The following is a 14001-nucleotide window of genomic DNA, read 5'->3' as shown; positions in this document are numbered from 1 at the left end:
AATGGTTGAATTCCATGTCATGGACATAAAAACTACATTCAACCTTTTACTTGGACGTCCTTGGATACACGATCTTGGTGCGATACCATCCTCACTTCATCAAATGATTAGGTTGAATTATCAAGGGCTTCCTATGACTATACATGCTTCTCCACTCAAAATAACAATAAATGATCAATCACTCTTAGAAATAAACCATGATATTGATGAAGAGGACATGTGGGGATTTGCCGTGGAGCCAATCTTCACAATCGAAATGGAAGAAGACTTGGAAGAACCATTCAAGCTTGATCCATATGCCACTCGGATAGTAAACAAGATCTTGCTCAAGAGTAGTTACTTTCCTGGGATGCCTTTAATAATAGGAATGAAGAAATCTCTCTTACTTCCTATCCCAAAGAAAAGCTTCTCCTTTGGATTGGGATATAAACCAACCAAAGAAGAATTGGAGTCTCACGATGCCAAAAACAAAGCACGTAGAGACAATAATAAGAAAGGGATAATCACTTTACTCCCATCCTATCAACAAACCCTTAATGGACAATTCATTAGGGGGGGAGAATATTACCCATGCTACGACTTTGCGGAACCCTTAGTTTTGGAAGGAATCAAGAAGCCTGGATTTGAGATATTTCATGATTGCTACTTCTTAGATGACGATCTGAGTATCGTTAAATCAAAACACCCAACTCTAGGGTGCTATGATGGGCAAGCATTTAACTTGATATTTGGACTAGAGCAAAATCATGTCGCAAAAATGACCAATCAAAACGCCATTCAAGATGAAGCCTTTGACCCAACCTCGTTGATCACCCCTTCAAACGAAACTTTTGAGCATGGATGGAGGAAATCTTACAAATGGATCAATCACAAAGGTGATAAACTGGAGATCGTCACAGGCGAAGGGAAGATGTTTGAAGAATCAGACGATGAATCTATTGTAGACTCTAGGGAAGCTGAAAATCTAGGCCTTGTGGCCATGACCGATTCTTTATTTTCTAGTTCTAAGGACGAAGATCCCAAAAAGGATTCTTATCTTTATGTACTCTCTTTTGATTTTAATAATATGAGCTCTATTTACGAGTATATGCCTTCTCATGAATCTTTCGAATGCTCTAACAATCAATCTAATGAAGATGATAACATTAATAAATTGGTGGAATTAATGAATGAACGAGAACAAAAGAACCCTATTGTTGAAGAAACTGAAATAGTTAACATATAGGAACTAATGAAAATAAGAGAGAAGTCAAAATTGGCTTAACTCTAAATCCAAAAGAGCGATCGACCCTCATATCGACGCTCATAGAATTCGAAGACGCGTTCGCTTGGTCATACAAGGACATGCCTGGAATAGATAGGGAAATCACGGAACATACCATTCCCTTGAACCCTACTTCTAAACTAGTGAAACAAAACATTCGACGAATGAAACCTGATGTCGCATTAAAAATAAAAGAAAAAGTACAGAAACAGTTGGACGTCGGTTTTATTCGCGTATGTAATTACCTTGAATGGGTAGTGAACATCGTGCCAGTCCCTAAAAAGGATGGACGAGTTCGTATGTGTGTCGACTTTAGGGATCTTAATAAAGCTATCCCTAAAGACGATTTTCCTCTACCACATATTGATATATTGGTAATTAACACGGCTAAACATGCGATGTTATCCTTTAAGGATGGATACGCAGGTTACAACCAAATTTTAATGGCAAAATAAGATGAAGAAAAAACATGCTTTATACCCCTTGGGGTACGTATTGCTACACAATTATGCCATTTGGTTTAAAAAATGCAGGAGCTACGTACCAAAGAACGACTACGAGTCTCTTACATGATATGATGCATAAAGAAATAGAAGTTGTAGACACCCATTTGTGTCTCCCCAAAACCAAACCCAGTGATGAGTACCTTTCACGTTGAATCATAATCAAATTAAGTGGAAGTGTGGAAAGTCTAATGTTGCGATTAGTTTTATTTCTTTTCTTTCTCTCTGTTTTCGAAAACCTATTTTAAGAAAACAGCCAATCCAGTTTGGTTTTGTCCATAGCAAGGGTTCAAAAATAGTGTAATTGGATGGGGTTTGAAAAGAGCTTTCCATTGATATATTATAAGCCCAATTCCGATGAATAATGAGGAAGTTATGGCCAAATTACTAAAATGGGCCCGGTTTGATCCTTATATGCGGCCCAATGATCTAGAGGAGGGCCTAATATGGATTTATCATTCTTAATGCAATTAGAATTGATTTTAGTCTAATAGATTCTTCTAGAAGGTTCTTTTCATTCCTAATTCAATTAACATTGATAAAGTTACTTTGGTTGACTTTTTGGAGTTTTAATCAGAATAAAAGAGTGTTTTTAAGGAAAATACGATTTTTCCCTTCTATACGGCTAAATTTTATCAGAATTAAGAAAACGCGTGAAAATAATTGTTAGCGCCTGACGACAGGGATTAGCGCCTGGCGCTTGCCTTAGCGCTTGACGCTAATGTTCAGCGTCTGACGCTAACCTGTTTTATTCTCGTCGAAACTCTGATTTGTTTTTCTATCCGTTTGGCTGATTTTCTCTATAAATAGCCTCCTAAAACCTTCGTTTTTCTATCATCAACAATCATATATTCTCTAGTTTTCTTATTCTCTCTAGTTTTTTTAGAATTCTTCTCTCTCTCTAACTTTCTATACAAAATTCTGCATTCACAAGATCCAGACACACCTAGCCAAATTCGAAGTTGCCTTCGCCCTAGACGTGTAAGGTTTTAATTTCTGAGGGTTTGGTCCCAAATCTTTCTTTCAATTGTTTGATTTGATTCTTTAATTTTATTATTTTCCTTGAAGTTACTAACGCGTGTATTTTGTTATTATAAAGAGGTATGATGCATCCAAGTAAGTGATTTTAATGGTTTTATTGGTATTATGATATAGAAATCATGTTTAGGTTGTTATTATGATTTATAGTGTCATGTTAGGGCGTTTTGATCTTCCTAGTATCATGTTTAGGGTAACAACTAAAATTTCTAATACCATTGTGATTTCTACGATGCTTCCTATTTTCTTTCCTAATATTCATGTTAGTATCATGTTAGGGCTAAAGCTTTGATTTTTATTGTTTAGTGACATGCTAGGGTTTGTAATTAATCTTGCTAGTATCATGCCCCTAGGATCTTGCTTATTATTATGCTTTATTTTTAACATGAACATGACTACGATTATGATTATTGATTATAATTATTATCATTATTTATAATATTGTTTGTTATCATGTTTCTTGATTATATTTATTATTTAGTGCTTGATCACACCTTTTATGCATGTTTAAAGGGAATTAGTACTTGTAATCATGCTTAATAATATAATTAATAATCTTGTTTAGGGTTAATTTGATTATAATTCAAGTGATCGCCAATAATAGTTTTATTTGTGCATTAATATTCAAACAACACAGATAAACAGGTTTAGGTTCAGTCCTATTGATTGCCTGTTAGTCAGAAAGCGCACATGAATGCGCTCAGAATAAAGTAGAGGCCTATTATTAGGGCAGGTTCAATCTCTTTTAGGTTGGATTTTTACCTTCATCCCCGAACTACTTGTCATGGTTCCAGACCTATTGGAGTTGACGATCTTCGGGATCGTTAAGGGGTGTAACCTTCACCTCGTGAACGGTTTACAAGTTCCTAAAACTTGTTGGCAACTCTTTTGCTCTATCTTCTTTCCCTTTTGACGCCACCGTACATTAGTGTATGATCACATTGGGGTTCAAGCTAGGGGTAATGCTTGAAATATTCCCTACAGAAGTGTATGTGGATGTGTAGACACCTAAAAATGTCTCCCCAAAACCAAACCCGTTGATGAACACCTTTCACCGCCATTATTGGTCGATTTGAGTATTTAATCTTTGGATTGCTTAAATCCATGTTCTATCCAATATATTTCATGAACCAATCCAATTTCTAGCTCATTTCCCTAAACCATAGCCTATTTTCCACTTTTCGTGTCCACATCGCAAAACTGAGAGAAACTGATTTTATGGCTATACAATTTTGATCCAATTATTATTTTGTTGGATAGGCCTTTAAATAAATTTTCCAACCATATATCATAAGCCCAATTCCGAGCTATAACGAAAAAGATATGAGCAAAACACTAAACTCGGCCTAAAACCAACACCCTTCCACTAAAACGACCATATCATAAAATTTACATATTATTTTGACTTGATTCTAATTGGTTTGGAAAGTAGACTTGATAAGATTTTTAATGATATATTATATGCTTTATTCTGAGTTACGGATCAAAAGTTATGATGGTTTTAAAAACGGGTAAAAACCTGGAATCACCGCGCACAGTGCAATTCCACCGTGTCACGGGAAATTGCACCGTCTGACGGTGGGAATCCCCATGAAACGGTGCCCTTGCTGTGACGCGGGGCTATTCCGTGTCCTATTTGCGTTCTTCGTACCTAAAGAACTCCCGCGTCACGGGAATTTACACCGTCTGACGGTGGGATTCCCCGTGACATGGAGCTGTTTCCGTGTAATTTCCGCGTCTCCCTTACCGTGACACGGTGTACTGTACCGTTTCACAGTGGATACTGCCGTGTCACGGTACCTGTGCCGTGTCACGGGACATTCCGTGTCTTTTCCGCGTAAACCCTTAACGCGTTTTCTTTCCCGTTTTCTGAAAATTTCCCGCGTCACACTAAAAATGTACCGTGTCGCGGGAAAGTTTACCATCTGACGGTGGGACTTCCCATGTCACGGTACAGTGTGCCGTGTCGCAGGATATTTTTTTTTAGGATTTTTATCATTTTAGGGTTCCGTGTGCTCCCTCAACACATTTTCTCTATAAATACCCCCTCATTTCTGATGTACGGGGCACCAATAATCATTCTCTCTCACCTTACACCAAAAATCATTCTATTCTCCCTCTTTAACCTAATTTCTAGCCTCCTTATTCTTCCATAATAATTCCCTTAAGCACTCCAAGGAGTCTATAATTAATCCGAGGTTCTGTCCTTAAACCAAGGCGTGAAAGGTACAAATAACTGAGGGTTTGGACCAAATCAACTCTACTTTTAATTTAATTTAATTTCCATTTACTTTATATTTTTATTGAAGTTACTAACATTTTATTCATGATGTAGAAATTTAAAGGAACGCGCGGAATGTGAGTAATTAATTAATTTAATTACTCTCATTTTATTTTCTTATTGCTAGTATCATGATTAGGTTATTTTGTATTTAATTTGACTAACGCTATTATTGTTGAATTTCTTCCAATATTAATGTATATTCTATTGTTATTATGATCACCATATTGCATGTTTAAAGGGGAATATGTAATTGAAAATCACGCCTAACAAGATAATTTGGACAACCGGCTTAGGTTCCTTTTTAATCTTATTGTTTAATCAAGTGATCGCAATATTTTAGAATTATATGTTGCATTAATATTCAACCAATTTAGCATAATAATAGATTGGAGCAAATTGAATCTTTGTTTGTATGCCTTTGAGATCGCAGGAATCACTTTTCAATATAAGAATCGAGTAGAGGCCAATACGGGCGAATGTGACTCCATGACTCACTTCGTACCATCATCCCCGATCCTCCTTTCGTGGTTCCGAACCATATGGAGTTAGTAATCTCATGGATTATGAATGGGGTGTAACCTTCACGGGTCAATCGTTGTTGCCTTCGTTGTCCCTTTATCATGGTTGTCTTTTATGATCCGTGAACGGTTTACAAGTTCCTTAAAAACTTGTTGGCGGCTCCCTACTTTATTTGTCCCTAATCGTATTATGTCAATTCCCACTTTCTATGAGTGCCAAGCATATTCACCACACGCTTTTAACGTAGGCGCACTTCGAGCGACGCCTACAGGATGATATGATAGTGCACCAGTAAGATTTTCTGACTGCCGTGTCACGGTACAGTGCACCGTCTGACGGTGTGCCGTACCGTGGCACGGGATTCTTTTCCGTGTCACGACAGTCCTAAAATCAGTCCGGTGGCTTATTTTCTCTTTTCACAGTCAACTTCCTTTGATTTTTCTTAAAAAAAGTATGTGTTCTACATACGTCTTAGCCCCGGGGGATTTAAGCTCTATCAACCCAAAAACGCTCATGGCAATAAGGGTTCATCCGAGTTATTAAATCCACCCAAACCATGGAGTCGAGTTCGATTTCATCACGAACTCGCGGAGCCGCCCGTTGGCATACACCCTCAAGGGAGGCTGCCTTGCTAACGCGTCCAAACTCGTAACCATGGTACCCTATTGACACCAAATAAACTTGACCATAGTCGAACATAGAACTTGACCTTAGGTTAAGAACTATTCTTTGCATCATTGTGCCTACATGTTTTATTTTTGGTCGTTTTGATCCTAACCTTAACGATCTTTCTTTGTCTATGGTGGATTATTTTATGACTAACGATTGCCAATGGACCGTACTCACTTAGTAATTAGCAAAAAAAAAAAAAAAAAAAAAAAATTGCCGTGTCACGGTACAGTGCACCGTCTGACGGTGTGCCGTACCGTGGCACAGGAATGTTTACCGTGGCACGGGAAAGTTCACCGTGTCACGGCAATTTCTACCGTGACACGGTGGATTTTTCAAAAAAAAAAAAAAATTGTCGTGTCACGGTACAGTGCACCGTCTGACGGTGTGCCGTACCGTGACACGGGAATGTTTACCGTGGCACGGGAAAGTTCACCGTGTCACGGCAATTTCCACCGTGACACGGTGGATTTTCCAAAAAAAAAAAAAAAAAAAAAAATTTTCCGCGCCACGGGAAACTCTACCGTGTCACGACAATTTCCACCGTGACACGGTAGATTTTCAAAAAAAAAAAAAAAAAGTCAATCAAGTCTTCCGTGTTAATTTGGTCCTCGCGTCAGTCATTTTGGTTATTGTTCACATGTCTAGCCATACGATCATACCACGAGTCTTATAACATCACTTAGTCACTCACGAGTCAAGTATAGTCCACACACTTTCTTTATGTTCCGACTTGAGTCGTGCACCAGGTCGTTTATGATCGTATATTAGGTTCATGCACCCTTTTTTCGTCATAATAAAAAAATGAGTGGAGTTTTCTCACCTGTTTTCAAATGTCTATTTTTTCCTTCCTTTCCTATCTTGAGCAATGAGTCAAACAATTAACTGAATTATTTTATTTCACAGTACTTGGTCAAGGAACGGGGATAGATTAATACGGTTCGAGTCATTACCGCAACAATCTCTCAGATCTAATAGGCGTTCAAAGAGAACTTTGCCATCTCCATTACTCATCACCTTTCAATGGCCACTAAAGAAGACATTGAGAACATCAACAAATCCATTGAGGCACTGTCTTCCATGATGCAAACCCTTACCACTAGGGTCACTACCATGGAACAAAAAAAGGTCACTGTTTCCACCCTTGACAAACTGAAGGAACAAATGAGTAAGATCTCTGAGGATTTCACTTATGTGGAATGGCCTCCCACTCCTTTGGATGTGAAGGATAGACTCCCTGAAAAGTTCTCCACTGCTAATATTCCAAAGTTCAAGCCTACTGACAATCCAATATTCCATTTGAAGGCGTTCTATGCAACCATGGCTCTTAAGGGATTGGACGTAACACTCTTCCCTACGGTGTTCCCTCTCTCCTTAGAACATGCTTGCCAACAATGGTTCTATTCCCTAGATGCCAAGCGCACTGCGACTTGGCAAGATGTCACTGAAAGTTTCATGAATCGTTACAAGTGTAACATTCAAACTAAAACTTCTGAACGTGAACTCTCCATTCTCAAACAGAAAGAGAATGAAGGCTTCACCGCTTATCTGAACAGGCGGAGGGAAACGACTTCACTCTTGGTAGATCCTCCCAAAGAAAGAGAGATAGTTCGCCTCTTTATTCAAAATCTGACTCACAAGTATAAGGAACATCTCAAATTTCTTCCACTGAACACTTTCGAAGCTGTATACGACATCGGCATCAATATCGAGGATGAGCTAATAAAGACTGCTGGTAGTAACAATAATAACACTTGGAAAAACAAGAAGAACGACCATCCTTCTTCTTCGTCTTCTAAGCACGAAAATACTACCAACAATATAAGCCAAGTTGATATCAATGAAGTGTTAGCTCTTGATGCTCCATTGCCCAAGAAGAAAAGAACTTACACTCCTTTAGGAATGACTTATGATGCGGCCTTTGATCGCCTTTACAGTCAAGGCTTGATCACACCTATTGGGCCATTTCCAGAGCCAAAACCTGAAGAAAGGAGCGCCAAATGGAATCCCAATGCCTATTGCAAGTACCATCAAGGAAGGGGCCACACTACGGAGCAATGTTGGAATTTGAAGGACATTATTCAAGACTTGATGGATGCAAACAAACTTCCTGTCCCTTCAGGCGGCAAGAAGTAATGAATACAAGGCACACAAATCCTTCGTGCAAGATTTCATGATTTCTTTCTTTATCATTCTTCTCCATTCCCCCATTCATGTCTATCATAGGTTTTCCACTTTGAATTTTTTTATATGTTTCATGTGTTTCGTTCACCTTTTCCATTAATAAAATGAGCAATTTTCCTTTACATCTCGATCATAGAATTTTTCATTCATTCATTCATTCTCAATAAAAAAAAAAAATCAATTACCGAACTAAACCCAAGGTACACCAATGACTTGAGGCACCTTTGCAACCATGTCATTCCCTGTTAACCGTTCAATCACATTCCATTTCTTCATCAACCATTTTGAGCCTCGTCTAACGTTTGACCTTCATTTCTTTAACCCACATTCACTTAACCCTGGGATTGGAAGATGTGTAATTGTATAACATTCAAAAAGCAAGTAAAAAAATAAAAAGAAAGCAGCAAAGCAACAATAAAATAATGTCTAAAGGCAAGTGTTCCAATGTCTTTGATATGAACACGTCTCAAATTGCGTCTCTCATCGAGTGCTTGGTACCGTGCCTGAGAAACATGAATGCTAAGTGAGTGATGGACCGCATGATCTGAGATTGTCTACATTGATTCAAAAGAATAAAAAAAAAAAAGAGAAAAAAGAAATTCAAAACAAAAAAAACAAAAAAAAAAAAAGTTGAAAATAAACTTGCAAAATTCAAAATTTTCAAATTCAAAATTACACATCTTGGGGATTCTCTCGGGTCTTGAGCCTTTTACCCCTTTCTTTCTTAAACCATCAACTTAACCAAATTACAACCCTTGAAAGACCTCTTTGAGGTGTACGTACACTTATGCAAAGTTCGGTTAGAGCTACGTTCGTCCTGATTCCTAACGGATACGTAGGCAACCTCACATCGAGGTGCGGCCACATTCATATTCATATCCATGCATGATCGAGTTAAAGAATATCCAATGCTTATCCCTACCCATTTAGAGCTAGACTTGGGGGCTTGAACCCAAATCACATTAGCTTACCCAGCCTAAAGAGTCATCATCTTTGACTCTTCTCACATCTCTTTTCATCGCCATAACCCTTGCAGCCAGCCTTAGTATCACATTCACACACTTCACTCACACATTCATATCCATATCATCCTTCCCTTTAGGAACCCTTTATCATGATATCTTATTTCCTTACTGCGCATGCTTCATCATCTTTCAAGATAACATTCATTAGAAGAAACGTTGTATACTTGCTTAGCTTCCTTACCTGAGCAATATTCATTGTTTCATGCATCGCATAATGTGCTGAGAAACATTTATATATCAATGATTTTTAATCATACAAAGCATATCGTGCTTAGCTCCTTGACCTAAGCAACGTTCATTATGCAATAATCACTTCATCTGTACACGTGCTTAGCTTCCAGACCTAAGTGACGTTCAAGATCGTTTCTTTACACCATAAATGATGCTTAGCTCCAAGACCTAAGTTAATTCATCTATCGTGTCACATGATGTAATTTTCCTTAGCCTCTTGGCCTAAGGACATGCAACATGCATACATTACTTTCAAGAAAAGCAATTCAATCCATGCGATTCATTTTGTCTTGCTCAACGAGGAAGCTCAAAACTTCTTTCCTTTTTTCGCGTCTTTCTTTTGGAAGGAAGTTCGAAAATAAAAGTTCAGTTTTCACATCTTTCTTTTTCGGGAGAAAGTCGGTACCCTCCACTCATGACAAAAAATGTCGGAAAATTTTTGCTTTTGCATTTTTAATTGCTTGTGTCAGTGCACACACTCACTCAAGACACACACAGTCACAAGTCATACACATGTCATGTAAAGTCAAACTTGGTCAAGTTAGTGGTCAAGTCAATCACAGTATATACGAGTCCATTGGCTAATTTATTTTTGCAGGTCTTATCTACAGCCCACGTCCGGGGACAAGCGTACCATCTACAGCCCACGTCCGGGGACAAGCGGACCATTTATAGCCCACGTCCGGGGACAAGCGGACCATCTACAACCCACATTCGGGGACAATCGAACCACCATCATTTCATGACGCAAGGTTCTCGATACACAGAGACTTGCAATCTCATCATCTTTCGACTTTCCTCAAGCATGGAAAGTATTATCCGGTGGATTTTTCTTCAAGTATAGAAAACCGCCAAATCGGCTTTCCTCAAGCATGGAAGGCATTATCGGTGGAATTCTTCAAGCATAGAATGACACCATATTCATCAGTCGGCTTTCCTCAGGCTTGGAAAGCGTTATCGGTGGATTTTTCTTCAAGTATAGAAAACCGCCAAGTCGGCTTTCCTCAAGCTTGGAAAGCGTTATCGGTGGATTTTTCTTCAAGTATAGAAAACCGCCAAGTCGGCTTTCCTCAAGCATGGAAAGCATCATCGGTGGATTTCTTCAAGCATAGAATGACACCAAATTCATACATCGACTTTCCTCAAGCATGGAAAGTATTATCCGGTAGGTTTCTTCAGGCTTAGAAAACTACCAAACTCCTCAGTCTGCTTTCCTCATGCATGGAAAGCGTTTCAACAGACGTCATCCGGTGGATTCCTTCAAGCATAGGAAGCTACCAAGCTCATTTGCCACCAATACACTGGTGTTAGATAAGCATTCTATCCCTTTACTCTTTTATCTGTAGAACTAACATTTTTCTGCAGGTATCGGCGTATACATAATGATTTAGGATCGCAGAACGTCTTAAATCATTCTCCGTCCCTATCGGCTACTTTGACTATCGTTCTCGAAACTGACGTTTCTACAAACTCAGTCAAAGTGGGGGCTTCTGTAGACACCTAAAAATGTCTCCCCAAAACCAAACCCGTTGATGAACACTTTTCACCGCCATTATTGGTCGAGTTGAGTATTTAATCTTTGGAGTGCTTAAATCAATGTTCTATCCAATATATTTCATGAACCAATCCAATTTCTAGCTCATTTCCCTAAACCATAACCTATTTTCCACTTTTCGTGTCCACATCGCAAAACTGAGAGAAACTGATTTTATGGATATACAATTTTGATCCAATTATTATTTTTTTGGATAGGTCTTTAAATAATCTTTCCAACCATATATCATAAGCCCAATTCCGAGCTATAACGAAAAAGATATGAGCAAAACACTAAACTCGGCCTAAAACCGACACCCTTCCACTAAAACGACCATAGCTTAAAATATACATATTATTTTGACTTGATTTTAATTGGGTTGAAAATTATACTTGATAAGCTTTACAATGATATATTATATGCCTTATTCCGAGTTACGGATCAAAAGTTATGATGGTTTTAAAAACGGGTAAAAACCTGGAATCACCGCGCACAGTGCAATTCCACCGTGTCACGGGAAATTGCACCGTCTGACGGTGGGAATCCCCGTGACACGGTGCCCTTGCTGTGACGCGGGGCTATTCCGTGACCTATTTGCGTTCTTCTTACCTAAAGAACTCCCGCGTCACGGCATTTTCCACCGTGTCACGGGAATTTACACTGTCTGACGGTGGGATTCCCCGTGACACGGAGCTGTTTCCGTGTAATTTCCGCGTCTCCCTTACCGTGACACGGTGTACTGTACCGTTTCACGGTGGATACTGCCGTGTCACGGTACCTGTGCCGTGTCACGGGACATTCCGTGTCTTTTCCGCGTAAACCCTTAACGCGTTTTCTTTCCAGTTTTCTGAAAATTTCTTGCGTCACACTAAAAATGTACCGTGTCGCGGGAAAGTTTGCCGTCTGATGGTGGGACTTCCCATGTCACGGTACAGTTTGCCGTGTCACGGGATATTTTTTTAGGGTTTTTATCATTTTAGGGTTTCGTGTGCTCCCTCGGCACATTTTCTCTATAAATACCCCCTCATTTCTGATGTACGGGGCACCAATAATCATTCTCTCTCACCTTACACCAAAAATCATTATATTCTCCCTCTTTAACCTAATTTCTAGCCTCCTTATTCTTCCATAATAATTCCCCTAAGCACTCCAAGGAGTCTATACTTAACCCGAGGTTCCGTCCTTAAACCAAGGCGTGAAAGGTACAAATAACTGAGGGTTTGGACCAAATCAACTCTACTTTTAATTTAATTTAATTTCCATTTACTTTATATTTTTATTGAAGTTACTAACAGTTTATTCATGATGTAGCAATTTAAAGGAACGCGCGGAATGTGAGTAATTAATTAATTTAATTACTCTTATTTTATTTTCTTATTGCTAGTATCATGATTAGGTTATTTTGTATTTAATTTGACTAACGCTATTATTGTTGAATTGCTTCCAATATTAATGTATATTCTATTGTTATTATGATCACCATATTGCATGTTTAAAGGGGAATATGTAATTGAAAATCACGCCTAACAAGATAATTTGGACAACCGGCTTAGGTTCCTTTTTAATCTTATTGTTTAATCAAGTGATCGCAATATTTTAGAATTATATGTTGCATTAATATTCAACCAATTTAGCATAATGATAGATTGGAGCAAATTGAATCTTTGTTTGTATGCCTTTGAGATCGCAGGAATCACTTTTCAATATAAGAATCGAGTAGAGGCCAATACGGGCGAATGTGACTCCATGACTCACTTCGTACCATCATCCCCGATCCTCCTTTCGTGGTTCCGAACCATATGGAGTTAGTAATCTCATGGATTATGAATGGGGTGTAACCTTCACGGGTCAATCGTTGTTGCCTTCGTTGTCCCTTTATCATGGATGCCTTTTATGATCCGTGAACGGTTTACAAGTTCCTTAAAAACTTGTTGGCGGCTCCCTACTTTATTTGTCCCTAATCGTATTATGTCAATTCCCACTTTCTATGAGTGCCAAGCATATTCACCACATGCTTTTAACGTAGGCGCACTTCGAGCGACGCCTACAGAATGATATGATAGTGAAGTCCAAAGATAGAATGGGACATATAAAAGCTTTACGAAAATTTTTCACTCGCATAAAAGAATATAAAAAGCAATTGAATCCACAAAAATGCGCTTCGGAGTCAATTATGGTAAGTTACTCGGATACGTAGTAAGCACACGTGGAATCGAGATCGATCCCTCTAAAATAAAGGCAATTGTTGACATGCCTCCCCCTGAAACAGAAAAAGAAATTAGGGGATTCCTTGGAAATTTACAATACATTAGTCGATTTATCAACAAATTAACTATGACTTGTGAGCCAATATTTAAAAAATTGAAAAAAGAGGAGAAACATGAATGGGACGATCAATGCCAAAAGGCCTTTGAAAAAATTAAAGATTATCTCCAAAGTCCACCAATTTTAGCACCACCAGTACCCAAACTACCTCTTAGGCTATACATTACAATTACAGACACAGCTACAGGCTCCATGTTAGCACAAGAGGTAGAAAAAGTCGAACGTGCAATATATTATATAAGCAAGAAATTCATCCAATACGAAACAAAATATAGCACTTTGGAAAAGACAAGCCTAGCATTAGTGTGGGCAACCAAAAAGTTACGACATTATATCTTACCACACACTACTCATGGGATTTCTCAACAAAATCCGATAAAGTATTTGTTTGAACAACCACCCATACAAGGAAGGATATCTAAGTG

The sequence above is a fragment of the Chenopodium album genome, chromosome 3 (assembly GCF_948465745.1).
Source record: "Chenopodium album chromosome 3, dcCheAlbu1.1, whole genome shotgun sequence".
Lineage (NCBI taxonomy): Eukaryota > Viridiplantae > Streptophyta > Magnoliopsida > Caryophyllales > Amaranthaceae > Chenopodium > Chenopodium album.
The sequence above is the reverse complement of the archived record's forward strand: the minus strand, read 5'-3'. Positions refer to the sequence as shown.